We start from the raw sequence: 14,512 nt of genomic DNA, 5'->3' as shown, positions 1-14,512 counted from the left end.
CCCCCCCTTTTTTTTTCTCTCCCAATTACCCCCCGCCACTCCCCTCTTAATTACCCTCCACCTATCTCCCCACCCCCCTCCTCCTTCCCCACCCCCCTTTTTTCCCAACACCGACTAACCTTCCGGGGCAAAATGCAGGCCTAGATCTGGACCCATGGGGACCAGCAGTGGGGAGCTGAATTGAAGATATACAGATCCGAGGGGATCAATACACATAGGCAATAGTAAATGGATCTCCCTGGTAAAATACCCATCCCATGTGAAACAGGGAACAAAACAAAATGGTTTAATGTGTCCCGCAGCGGGAAGAGAAGCGTTAACTGTTGTTTATTGTTTTAAAAATGAAGCTGAATGCAAAGGTTAAACGGACTCTGAAACCCTTCATGTCAAGCCCTTAACCACAATCAAAAATGCATGTTGTTTCAGAACCCAGAGTTATAAGCAAATGTGAAAAGGATTAGGGGGATAAGGGGAAAAGGGGAAAAGGTTTAGGGGAATCATGAGCGAGTTCTCACTGGTGGATGTTTGGAGAACCCAACATCAGGGTCAGAGAGACTACACCTTTTACTCAGCACCTCACCAGACCTACTCTCGAATAGACTATTTTCTAACCACCAAAAATGTGATGGCGGCAGCCATTGAATCAGACATTGGCTCAATCACCTGGTCCGATCACCCTGACACTATCAATACCCTTTGAGAAAACAACGAATTACTCCTGGAGACTAAATGATTCACTTCTTAATCACCCTGAAGTAGAAAGGGAAATTAGAACCTCACTTAAGGACTATTTCTTTTTCAACGCAGGGACAGTCTCCTCTCCAGCAATCCTATGGGAAGCCCATAAGGCAACTATCAGAGGGAAATTTATTTCCATCGCATCCCACAGGAAAAAAGCCCGCCAAGCAATAATCAAAGAACTCACAGATAGTATCAAAACAATAGAACAAACCCATAAGGATAACCCTTCAAAAAAGATATACAAAACATTGCTAATGGCCAGAACAAAACTTAGGCAAGCTCAGCTGGAGGATGTTGAAAAGGCCCTCAAATGGACCACTCAACAATATTATGACAAGGGTAACAAGGCCGATAGACTCTTGGCCAGTAAATTGAGAGGGGTACAAAAAAGATCACAAATATCAGCGATCAAGAGTAGGTCTGGGGAGATACAATACAGTGACAGCAAAATAGCAGCGGAATTTACAAAATATTATACTGAGCTCTATAACCTAAGATCTAAAAACGGCCGATCTGAACCTATAGCAACAGAGCTCATAACACAATACCTAGACAAATGTCAACTCCCTGTATTAACAGAGGAGGAAAACACGGTCCTCAATGCTGAGATTACAAAAGAGGAACTGGAAAAGGCGGTCAAATCACTAAAAATAACTAAGTCTCCTGGCCCTGACGGTTTCACAAATGTCTACTACAAGAGATTCTTGCCCACACTATCCACGCATCTTTTAAAAACATTCAACCACTTTATGGAAGGGAACCAAATTCCCCCCTCAATGTCTCTAGCCAACCTAGCTATCATACACAAGGACGGCAGAGACCCGATGCAATGTGGAAGCTATCGTCCAATCTCCCTCCTCAACAGTGATCTCAAATTATACAGTAAAATACTTGCAAACAGATTGAACCCCATCTTACCGAGACTAATTAATATTGATCAAGTAGGATTTGTCGCGGGCAGGCAAGCCTCAGACAACACTCGGAAGATAATCAACATTATTGACCATGTACACCTCACAGGGACCAAAGCACTACTTTTAAGCTTAGATGCAGAGAAGGCGTTCGATAGAATAAACTGGCAATTTTTGGACCATACTATGCGCAAATTTGGCTTCAAAGACGCATACTTAGAAGGGGTCCGTAGACTCTACCAAAACCCGTCAGCTACAGTAAAATTACCGGGGGGCAATACCCAGAGATTCGAGATTACAAATGGAACTCGACAGGGATGCCCCCTATCTCCTCTCCTCTTTGCACTTACCATAGAGCCACTGGCATCGGCAATACGACTCAATATAGACATCCAAGGAATAGAAATTGGCCACAGGCAGCACAAAATATCCCTATTCGCAGACGATGTCATCTTAACTCTCTCCAAACCCCAAATGTCCCTACCCAACCTCCAAAAAGAACTCCGAGATTTTGGAAAAATCTCAGGATATAAGATTAATAATGATAAATCGGAAGCCTTGAATCTAAGCCTGCCAGAGCCGGAGGTGAAACTCCTCAAACTAAACTTTAACTATCGATGGAGCTCCTCCTGTATCAAATATTTGGGAGTCAAGATATCGAGGACCTACCAATCATTATATCAACATAACTTTCCGGCCCTGTTCCAAAAAATCAAACAAGATCTAAATAAATGGGGGGGATACCAGATATCTTGGATTGGGAGAATGATCTCAGTTAAAATGAACATACTCCCTAGATTGCTATATTACTTTCAGACTCTCCCGATCCACATCCCCGGCTCGGAATTAAAAAACATCCAAAAGCTAATCTTCCAATTCATTTGCAAGGGAAGAAACCCAGAGTCCCCAGAACGGTTCTTTTGGCCGCAAGGAGGAGGGTAGGAATGGGAGTCCCAGACATCACAAGATACTACCTAGCCGCACAACTGCGACAGGTAGTGGTCTGGAACGCTAACCCAAATCAAAACTGCTGGCTAGAGATAGAAACGCACTATGCCGGGACGCCCTCACTGCTGGCCTGCCTTTGGTCCCTGAGTAAGGAAGACATGCAGAACAGCAAACTCAAATTAGGCCCTATGAGACACACATGGGAGACCTGGTCGAAATGCAAATACAAATTTAAGCTCACAACACCTCAATCCCAACTTACACCAATTCACGAAAATCCGAAATTCCCACCTGGATGTGAGCCCAGACAATTCGATCAATTCAAAACAAAAGATATCAAAGTGGTTGCCGACCTCCTGAGATTCAGGGAGTTCCTGAGTTATCAAAGACTACAAACTAAATATGAAATGGTAGGATTAAACGTTTTCAAATACCTACAAATTCGGCACTTTATTCAAACATTATCCCCAACGTTGGAATTTCCCCCTCTCACTGGATTCGAACGGCTCTGCAGAGAGACAGGCCACCAAAGAGGTCTTATAACGCAAATTTGTGCAGAACTGGAGAAGGCACCCGGAGCCCCCATGCACGATTATATGCTGCATTGGGCAGCAGAATTGGATACAGTTATAGACCCAGAGGATTGGGAAAGTATTTGGGGAAATGCCTCAGGAACTTCCATATGTACCACAATCAAAGAAAATATATATAAAATACTATTTCGCTGGTATCTTACCCCAGTTAGAATAAATCAAATCTACCCCCAGGCATCCGATTTATGCTGGAGAGGCTGCGGTCAAAAGGGGGACATGGCCCACATCTGGTGGTCATGCCCGGAAATTCAAAGATACTGGGAAACCATTCAAAAACTAATTGAAGAGGTTACGGACCTCAAAATACCCATTGACCCGCTGACCTATCTGTTGGCCAGGCCCTTAGATACGCTGGACCGACCAACAGGCAAATTAGTCTCCTTCATTCTCACTGCGGCTAGATGTGCGGTGGCGGCCGCCTGGAAGAAGGTGTCTCCCCCCTCCAAGCAAACAGTGATAAAAAGAGTGCAAGAGGTGATGGATATGGAGAGATTATCCGCCTTTTTGAAAAGATCCACCACCTCTTTTAATAACATTTGGGACCCCTGGATAACTCAAATGGCGCTCCTGCGCCGAAACCCCCTATAGAAATAGAGGGACACAACAAATAGAACTAAGGCCCTAAAAAGGGAAGCCAAAGAGAAGGGGAGCAATGCCCCCTCCCCCTCTCACTCCTTCCCCCCCCCCCCACTCTCTCACTTTCTATCTCCTTATAACCCCATTTCTGTTTCCATACTCACGTCACCCCGACAGCCCCCGAAGGGTCAGGGGGGGCGTTGAGTCTATCTCCTTACCCCCCCCCCCCCCCCCAGTTGAAAAGTAAAAACCTGGATTAGGCTGTTATATCAAATGTACCTATAATGTTGTGAAATATTGTAACTGCCTAATAAAAAATTTGAAACAAAAAGAAAATGCAAGAAAAAATATACTTCCCAAACTTACTGCTGCAGCAAAAAGCTATTCCCACCTTTCTCCTAGGGTAAGAAATCCCTTTATGACTACTGCTATTACATGTGTGTGCTTAGACCTTTGGCACAGCTATAAGCATGGGAAATATTATTTATTTGTAAAGCGCCAACATTCTGCAGCGCGATACAATGGGGTACATGGAGTTATGTATATTACATAATCAGTTACATACAAGTAAGGACAAACATGCACAAACAGATAGAGGTAATGAGGGCCTTGATCATCAGATCTTAGAATCTAGAGGAAATGAGGGACAATGTTGAAACAAGGAAAGGTGGCTGCAGTAAGGAATCGGGGAACACGTCCTCTGCGACGTGTTCCCTCCTTACCTATTACTCAACACGCCTCCGCGCTGCTTACAGAGCGCGTGCGCGCACACAGGCTTTCTGCAAACACCGCAGAGCTTGGTCCCGCCCCCGCTCGTGTCACGCACGGCCAGGGTTGCCACCTTCGACTGACAGCCAACCCGGAGATTTTTTTTTTTAAATGACACTGTTGCCATGACAACGGGGCGCCATGCGGCGTCAAGTTGCCATGACAACGTGGCACCGCATCACGTCATGACATGTGGCATCTCATTGTCATGGCAACGGGAATCACGTAATGCTGTTACCTCACGTGACGATCCCGTTGGCATGGCAACGCAGCGCCATTTTACGCCGCGCAGCCTTATTGACAGTAGTTGTAGGGGGAGATGCCGAAGACATTGCTGTTGCAGGTACGGTTGCTGCGTTAATGGTATATGGAATTGTATATTAGCTTATGTCATTTCTATTATTTATAACCAACGCTGATGACAATCTCACAAAACTTCAAGTTTGTGGAAAGCATCTTCAATCACTAGTGGCGGTAGCAGCAGCAGCAATACATTGCCACAAGTTGCATACACACACATATACAGAGTGTGTGTGTGTGTGTGTGTGTGTGTGTGTGTGTGTGTGTGTATATATATATAAAAGTATACATTACCGCATAGCAGCAAAAAGGGAGACAGCACTCAGGTGAATGAAAATAAATACAGCACATAACTCCAACGTTTCGATCCCACAGGGGGATCTTCCTCAGGGTGGTGCTATATATATATATACAGCTAAACCCCGTTATAACGCGCCTCGCTATACCGCGATTCGGTTAAGTACCTTGCATAAGTACCTTTGTTTGTGAGCATTCAGACCACCCTGGGTCATATGGTCAGACAATGATGTTCACAGCAACAGCATCTGCTCCGCAGCCGTCACAGCATGCACTGGGATGAATGAAGTCGTCTTTCGTCATTCGTAAGTGGAATACTTTGTGTTTTTAATATTAATATTTAATATTAAAACAGTACTATACTATTTTTGCTTTCCCTTTTTTTGTATATGGATTTCCCCCCCTCTCTATGGATCTGGAGTACCTATCTGGAGACAAAAGTTGGTAACTTCTAATAACCACAACGCTTTCATACCCCGTTACACACGTGAGTGCAAATTTTATAGAGCTTTCAACACTGAAATCATTTGTTGGGGTTGACAATATTGCACTATTTTGTGTTTCTACTTTCTTTCCATGTCCTGATGTGATTTGCGCACCTGTTTCTCCTTCGTTTGCTGGTTGAATTTGGTTTGAATTCTACGTCGGGAGCTGCACTCATTAAGGATAGTATACCATCTGTGTTATTTGATTTATAAGTAATGTTATTTGCGCTTGCTTATCTTTTCACTATTATATAATATCCTCTGTCCAATACCTGCTCCCGCAGGGGCCGCGCCTCCGCTCTGTCTCTCGCACTGATTGCTCCAGCTTTGCTACTTAAACCCTGCATGCTCAGTCATTCTTTGCTGAGCATAAACCCTTGTAGCCTTGTGTTCCTGCTTCGCTGTGCCTTTGCCCTGTACCTAACCTATCTTGTCTCCTGTTTCTCACGTGTGCCGACCCGGCTTGACTATTGGACCCTCTCTGGATAACGACCCCGGCTTTCCTCTGACTACCCGCATTTCTCCATCCCCGACCACGGCTATTGGACACAACTATCCTACAGGCTCCAACTCCTGACCACGGCACAATGGATAACGACTACACTGCTTGCTCCGCCCCACGACCTCGGCAAGTATCTGGACTAACCCACTCTCTCCAACCCAGACCCGGCTACGTTGACAATCCACTCTCCAGGCGTGCCTTCGCTACTGTGGGTTCGCAGTTCTGTACTTTCCCACCTCAGTACCAGGGTCCCGCCTTGTTCGTGGTGAGTGCAAATGTTACAGCTGCTCATTGTAGGATAGACTGTGGCTCAGGTTGGAATATATCCCAGCCTCACAGCTTAACCCAGGGGTGCACAAACTTTTTTTGCTGCCCCCCCCCCCCCACTGCCTGCTCTCCTCCGTTGTTGCGCACCCCCTCCTCCTTATTACCTCACGCGGGGTCGTGTAACGTCATGTGACCCAAGGTGTCACTATAGCCTGCTGCTATCTGGCCAATCCACTGCCCTGTCTTGAGAGCTGTGCCTGTCTCCTGACCAATCCCCTGCCCTGTCAGCTGTTCTGAAAGCTGATTGGCTGAAAATAAACACATTGGAAATAAACACATTGCAAGCTGCAAAAATTCCGGGTATTACTGAATGAATAATGCCTGAAACTTTAACCAGAGAGCAGTGATTTCAATAATGCCGGACATTGTACAGCTTTAGCCTTTAAGTAGGCTTAACTAACCAAAACTAATCTACGTGGCCACTACTGCTCACACATCTTGGCTATGATCCAATACGCTGATATAGCTATATGTGTTTTCATCCTAGTTGGGTAAATTATATACCCCTGATATCTGTATATTCGTATATCACAGGCTATTTTCTAGCTTAGGGTGGCACTACGCCATTATTATCCAGTCGACATCACCACTTTGGCATTTGGTCTTGTGTAATGTAGTAGTTTGTTCTTTTTGTGCACATCTTATTTTAATCATTATTAAAGATTACTTGTAATTCTCTCACTTTACACACTGTCTGTCTGTCATGAAAGAGGGGGTTTGGCCCGGGATTAAAGGGGTTACACCCCATTTGGCCACCCCCTACTCACCTGGGAAGCAAGGGGTTAACTGGACTGTGGTCCAGTAATGTGTTTTTACCTTGCTTCCGCATCCTAATGTATATTCACCTGTAAAAATGTATTGTTTCTGTTCCAGTGTTGCACCAACACATACACTGGGATTGATGCGGGAGGCTTAAGGGGTTAATGAGCTACAGTTTAGGAAAATACAAATATGTGTGGTGTCTTTTCAGAAATATCTGGGCTTCAACAGGCTTGATTGAAGTTGGGTGTGAAAAGTACAGAGGGGGTTGAGTGTACAGTATGTTAATACCTAAGTTGCAGGCCAAGGGTATATTGCTGTTAGAGACAGCTAGGACCCAGTCTGGAGCATTGGGTGTGAAATATAGCACCTGTGACAAACATTCCCTAGACAGGGGGCCCAGCTTCAAAGCCTTTCTTGACAAGGTGTTTTATGGGGGCCAGGGGTGCGGTTACAGAAGGCGATATCAGAATGAGTGACCTTATTAAATATAAGAATACCACGAGATGTCCTCAGCTGAACGTGCTAAAAATTACATATGTGAAACCGGGGGACCGAGCCGCAAATAACGATTACAGACACACGATGTCTAGCAGGTCCTAAGAGACAGATATTAATATCTCTCTTAATTTTAGTATTACACGGTAATATTTAGTCTCATTGGGAGCATCATGCGTGCCGGAATGTATTAATATGTCTCACGTGCCAGTAAGTATTACTGAACTGAAGTTATGAAGTTATTTAGATAGGAAAAGCAGTTTTTAAACGTCCTTGGGTGGGAGGAGTTTTACTCTGGGGAAAACTGTCAACCTCACCACTGATTTATGAGAGGGGCTGGGTTTAGGTTGTGTTCAATGGGAAATAATTGTATAAGAACCAGGCTCAGCCTATGGCTATTGTCTTTCGTGTCTTCTGTGATATTCAAGATTGCTGTATGAACTGCCAGTCAAGATTTGACTGTTTCATCATTCCATCTTAAGTAAGGGTCTATATTTTGTTTGTTATTTGTATAATCTCGTGTGTTCACCTTTTTCAAGGAATAAATTATATTTTATCATATCTAAGCCGTGTTCAGTTCAACCCAGTTATATTTTTGGCGTGTATTATTAATAGCCTGTAACAAACTTACCGTCACAAGGTCATTGCGTGCTAATTAGCGGAGTTCTCTCTCTCCTGTGTTTGCTTATGATTTTATTGAGTATTGTCACGGGAGACCAGTACTTTTACACCGAAACCACTGGGATCACTAGCACCAGACAGGACAAAGTTGTTGCATAAAATGGGGTTCATTCTGGCACGCCAGCAGACAAAACAAAGATGGATACAATACCAACTGGGGGCCTGGGAGTAGACTAGCCTCGCTAGTTGCATGGGCCTGCTTCAAGAAGGCTTGCCCTGTCCACTTCCCGTCCAGGATATCGGAGTGCTGACCACACAGCAGAGCCTCTGACATGTATCTCCTCCAGCTGGTCACTGCCAAGACTCCTTCACAGAATGACTCTCAGATGCTCTTCTGAGGGAATCTCCACACTCCTTCCCAGAGTGTCTCTCTCTCTGTAGTCTCTCTCAAGGAATCTGAATTTTCTGATCAGCAGAACCCCTTATATATCCCTTTGTTGCTATCCATGGGAGGGGCTGTTGGCCAATCAGAGCAAACCTGATTGTCCACTCTTTCACACTCACCAAATGTCTGTAAGGCTGCGAACCCGCTGCGGCCGGCGGCGCGCGCGGCCGCAGGCCACCAGACCCTTAATCGAATGGTCTTTGCCCCCCCGCTGCCTCCTTCCGGCAGGGCTGACTGCGTACTGTGACGCGTCAGCCTGCTGGAGCTACAACCGGATTGTGCTTTTCAGCGCTGACGCGTCACGTGAAACGTGAGTCAGCCAGTGAGGGAAGGAGGGGAGGAGAGCTGCTTGTGTGTCTGTTTTGTGTGGTCGGCTGTGTGTGCCTGAGTGCGTGTGTGTGTGCGTGCGTGCGTGCGTGTGTGTGTGCGGTTGAGGGGCTGAGCAGTTGAGGGGCTGAGCGGTTGAGGGGCTGAACGGTTTAGGGGCTCAGCGGTTGAGGGGCTGAGGGGTTGAGGGGCTGAGCGGTTGAGGGGCTGAGCGGTTGAGGGGCTGAGCGGTTGAGGGGCTGAGCGGTTGAGGGGCTGAGCGGTTGAGGGGCTGAGCGGTTGAGGGGCTGAGCGGTTGAGGGGCTCAGCGGTTGAGGGGCTCAGCGGTTGAGGGGCTCAGCGGTTGAGGGGCTGAGGAGTTGAACGGTTGAGTTGAGGGGCTGAACATGTTAGCTGCGGTCCCGCCCCCTCACGTCATGGCCGCGCCCCCCGCCCGTTTTGGCCACGCCCCCCCGCACCGGAAAAAGTTTCCTACAGACCGCAGATCGCAGTGCAGTGAGTTGCACGCGCCGCCGGCAAGCAAGACAGCCGTGCGGACGCGTGCAACGGGACCTTAGCCTAACACCTCCATGCTCCCAACCATTGTCTCAATACAAATTTATCTGCAGGAACCTCAGCTGATTAAATCAGAGTCCCCTCCATGCAAATGTACACATAATCCAATGAACACTTTACAGCCATGACTCCCAAATCACAGTGCTTACACACAGATCACAAACACTTTACCTCATATTGCTTGCGCAACTAGACTTGGGGGTTGCATTTGGAATACAGTCTCACAGACATAGTGCATTATACACCCCCTGTTCTCCCCCAGATATTAAATACATTTGGTTGAAATAAACCTTACATAGGTGGCCAAGTTACATGGATTTAGGGGTAGCTGGCTGGGCTTCATTTCAGTTTTGTGATGCCAGCAACCCCTACCGTCACAAGTATACTCAAAATCATAAGTTGTAAATCAGTCAAACCATTACTGTTGTGCACCAATTATGGATTTCTCTTAGTAACTCTGTGTACCGAGTCCAATTTTTATTAAATATTTTCCATCAACTACAACAAACCCCCGGGTATACCTATAATCGCAGCTATTAATTATTTTACAACCATTGGGCATCTTTTGGGGCAGCCACTAGTTTACAATACACCATCTTATATAAAAGAGACCACTAATTGTATAAATATTAATACAATATGTTTGCCAGATAGTAAGTATCTACAAGTCACTATGGATATAGAATCTCTATACCGGGGGTCTCCAAACTCAGTCCCCAAGAGCCGCCAACAGGCCGGCTTTTATGGATATCCCTGTTTCAGCACAGGAGGCGTGTTGGCGGCTCTTGGGGACGGAGTTTGGAGACCCCTGCACTATACTGCCATACCACACACTGAGGGGACTGAATCTGCCATCAAACCTTTGTTAAGTAATATTCCCCAGGAACTAATAATCTTTCTAATAACACGTGTGAGAATCATTGTGGCTAAAAACATCTCCAGGTAAAGCAGCAATTTCTATGAACAAACACAAAGGGACAGCAATAGGGGGGCAGCAATAGGGGGGCAGCAATAGGGGGACAGCAATAGGGGGACAGCAATAGGGGGACAGCAATAGGGGGACAGCAATAGGGGGACAGCAATAGGGGGACAGCAATAGGGCAGTGGATATTCACAGTTGAGTGCAAATAGCCGCACGGCTATTCACAGTTGAGTGCAAATAGCTGCACGGCTATTCACAGTTGAGTGCAAATAGCCGCACGCCTATTCACAGTTGAGTGCAAATAGCCGCACGGCTATTCACAGTTGAGTGCAAATAGCCGCACGGCTATTCACAGTTGAGTGCAAATAACCGCACGGCTATTCGCACTCAGTAGAAAATAAAATGGAAAAAAATAAACATCCCAGCCAGGAATCGAACCCTGGTCCACTATGCTAATGGCCTGGAGCATAACCATTGAGCTATAAGACTTTCTGATCTTTTGCCAGTGAATAAAGGCATAGAAACCTACTGACATTACAGTGTCCATAGCCGCACGGCTATTCGCACTCACTAGGAAATAAAATGGGAAAAAAAAGACAGAACACTCTCCTATTGACATTCTATACCCCCTGCATCTGTAATCAGCGCGGCTTTAGGCTGAGTCCCCAGTCAGCACTGTGACAAGCGCCCGGAGGGGGGGGGGCGGCGCATGCACAGCGCTAGTCTGCGATCTGCGGTCTGAGGGGAGAGAGAAAGTTTGTAACGGGAGGGGGTGTGGCGCGCTTCCGCTCGGCACTGAGCCCCTACAGCCGCAATGAGAGCGGCTTTAGTAGGGGCTCGCCTACGCTTCTGCGTGCTTGCGGAAGCGTAGGTCTTAGGCAAATTTTACATTTCCCCGCTTGCCGGCGCGCAGGTCCGGTCACGTGAGCGGTTCGCCGAATGAGGGCGAACCAGCTCCATGACGTCACTGGCCCGCCCGCCGACACACCCCCGACGCACCACCGGACGGCGCGCTGTCTAAGGCCAGGGAAAGCACCCGCATCCGCACGCTAGCAGGAACCCTGGCCGAGGCCTTATGTGTCTGGCCAGGGTGAGCATCGGGGCTTGAGACGCAAAATTGAATTTGCCGCCTCCAAGCGCGTGACGTAAGCGGTTCACCTAATGAGGGCGAACCAGCTCAGTGCCGTTGTGGCTGCGCCCCCAGATGAGCATGCACCTAGCCACAAATTGCACGGCCGAGCAGGGCGCAGCCCTCGTGTGCCAGCACGCCACGCTTCCTCTCAGGCTTTGAGAGTTTGAGATTGGCATTTGTGACGGAGGCGTGGCCACACCCCCGCCGGCGGTTCAGCCAATGAGGGCGAACCAGCCGCGGGACGTCATGGCCACGCCCCCGCAAACCTACCGCCACACCCCCTCCCGTCACAAACTTTCTCTCTCCCCTCAGACCGCAGATCGCGGACTAGCGCTGTGCATGCGCCGCCCCCCCCCCCCCCTCCGGGCGCGTGTCACAGAGAGTGTTATGTCTTTTTTTTTTCCATTTTATTTCCTACTGAGTGCGAATAGCCGTGCGGCTATGGACACTGTAATGTCAGTAGGTTTCTATGCCTTTATTCACTGGAAAAGATCAGAAAGTCTTATAGCTCAATGGTAACGCTGCCTCCCCCTCACGCCCCCCTCACGCTCCCGCCCCCTCACGCTGCCTCGCTCCCGCCCCCTCACTCTGCCTCGCTCCCGCCCCCTCACTCTGCCTCGCTCCCGCCCCCCTCACTCTGCCTCGCTCCCGCCCCCTCACTCTACCTCTCCCCCACCCTCCTCACTCTGCCTTTCCCGCCCTCCTCACTCTGTCTCTCCCCCACCCTCCTCACTCTGCCTCTCCCACCCTCCTCACTCTGCCTTTCCCACCCCCTTCACTCTGCCTCTCTCCCCCCCTCCTTAGCCTCTCTCTCTCTGCCCCTCACTGTGCCTCTCCCACCTCCACTGTGCCTCCCTCCCTCCCATTCCCTGTGCCTCGCTCCCTCCCATTCCCTGTGCCTCGCTCCCTCCCCCTCACGCTGCCACGCTGCCTCCCCCTCACGCTCCCGCCCCCCTCACGCTCCCGCCCCCTCACGCTCCCGCCCCCTTCACGCTGCCTCGCTCTCGCCCCCCTCACTCTGCCTCGCTCCCGCCCCCCTCACTCTGCCTCGCTCCCGCCCCCCTCACTCTGCCTCGCTCCCGCCCCCCTCACTCTGCTTCTCCCCCGCCCTCCTCACTCTGCCTTTCCCGCCCTCCTCACTCTGCCTCTCTCCCGCCCTCCTCACTCTGCCTCTCTCCCGCCCTCCTCACTCTGCCTCTCTCCCTTCCTCTCTCCCACCCTCCTCACTCTGCCTCTCTCCCACCCTCCTCACTCTGTCTCTCCCCCACCTCCTCACTCTGCCTCTCCCCCACCCTCTTCACTCTGCCTCTCTGCCCCTCACTGTGCCTCTCCCACCTCCACTGTGCCCCTCCCCCCCCAATTCCGTTCCTCCCCCTCCCTCACTTTGCCTCTCCTCCCTGTGCTTCTCGCCCCCTCCTCCCTGTGACTCTCGCCCCCTCCTCCCTGTGCCTCTCGCCCCCTCCTCCCTGTGCCTCTCGCCCCTCCTCCATGTGCCTTTCGCCCTATCTCCCCCTCACTGTGCCCCTCTCCCTCCACCTCACTGTGCCCCTCGCCCCTTCCCTGTGCCCCTTGCCTGTGCCGCTCTTCCCCCTCACTGTGCCGCTCTTCCCCCTCCACTGTGCCGCTCATCCCCCCTCCACTGTGCCGCTCTTCCCCCCTCCACTGTGCCGCTCTTCCCCCCTCCACTGTGCCGCTCTTCCCCCCTACACTGTGCCGCTCTTCCCCCCTCCACTGTGCCGCTCTTCCCCCCTCCACTGTGCCGCTCTTCCCCCCTCACTGTGCCGCTCTTCCCCCTCACTGTGCCGCTCTTCCCCCCTCAATGTGCGCTCTTCCCCCCTCGCTGTGCCGCTCTCCCCCCTCGCTGTGCCGCTCTCCCCCCCCTCGCTGTGCCGCGCTCTCCCCCCCCTCGCTGTGCCGCGCTCTCCCCCCCCTCGCTGTGCCGCGCTCTCCCCCCCTCGCTGTGCCGCGCTCTCCGCCCTCGCTGTGCCGCGCTCTCCGCCCTCGCTGTGCCGCGCTCTCCCCCCTCGCTGTGCCGCGCTCTCCCCCCTCGCTGTGCCGCGCTCCCCCCTCGCTGTGCCGCGCTCTTCCCCCCTCGCTGTGCCGCGCTCTCCCCCCTCGCTGTGCCGCGCTCTCCCCCCTCGCTGTGCCGCGCTCTCCCCCCTCGCTGTGCCGCGCTCTCCCCCCTCGCTGTGCCGCGCTCTCCCCCTCTCGCTGTGCCGCTCTCTCCCCCTATCCCCATTCCCTGTGCCTCTCGCTCGCCCTCGCCCCCATCTCGCTGTGCCCCTTATTGCATTGTTATAGGGAGGGGGATGGGATAAGAGGGGGATGGGATAAGAGGGGAATGGATAAGAGGGGAATGGGATTAGAGGGGGATGGGATAAGAGAGGGATGGGATAAGAGGGGGAAGGGATAAGAGGGGGATGGGATAAGAGGGGAATGGGATAAGAGTGATCACCTGATCTGTTCCCGGGATCACAGGCCTAGGTTTAGAGCATGCGCAAAAGCCTGCATAGTGCTGCCAATGTCATGTCTAATCAGGGCAATCTCCCTGGAACGTCACATCCTGCTGTCACAGCCAATTGGGGGGCTTGCTAGTACTGCGCATGCTCAGAAGCACCACTGAATCCAGAGCCGCCATCTTGGATAAGGTTATGCCATAAGTAATACAGGCTGCTGAGAACCCAAATATAAGATGTAATGGGGCCCCCTATATGAGTTAATAAGGAAATGATCAGTAATACTTATCAATGTCATATTTCTTCATGGATAATGAACATTATCAGTTAATCAAGTAATATGACATTT

At 50.1% G+C, this 14,512-nt stretch overlaps 1 protein-coding gene across 2 annotated transcripts in view; it reads right to left on the bottom strand.

The window, feature by feature from the left end:
- The window catches only part of LOC142464337 (uncharacterized), a 222,954-nt gene that overhangs the window by 6,414 nt on the left and 202,028 nt on the right, over window positions 1–14,512 (bottom strand). Inside the window, exon 1 of one of the 2 annotated variants that reach the window (XM_075567853.1) lies at window positions 14,163–14,247. The exons of the other annotated variant lie outside the window; for it this stretch is intronic. The gene's annotated coding sequence lies outside the window, so the exon portion shown is untranslated. Of the gene's footprint in view, window positions 1–14,162; window positions 14,248–14,512 lie in introns of those variants that run through there. 2 annotated transcript variants of the gene reach the window in all.

Source organism: Ascaphus truei, chromosome 12 (assembly GCF_040206685.1).
Source record: "Ascaphus truei isolate aAscTru1 chromosome 12, aAscTru1.hap1, whole genome shotgun sequence".
Lineage (NCBI taxonomy): Eukaryota > Metazoa > Chordata > Amphibia > Anura > Ascaphidae > Ascaphus > Ascaphus truei.
This window is presented reverse-complemented; position numbering and strand designations above follow the sequence as displayed.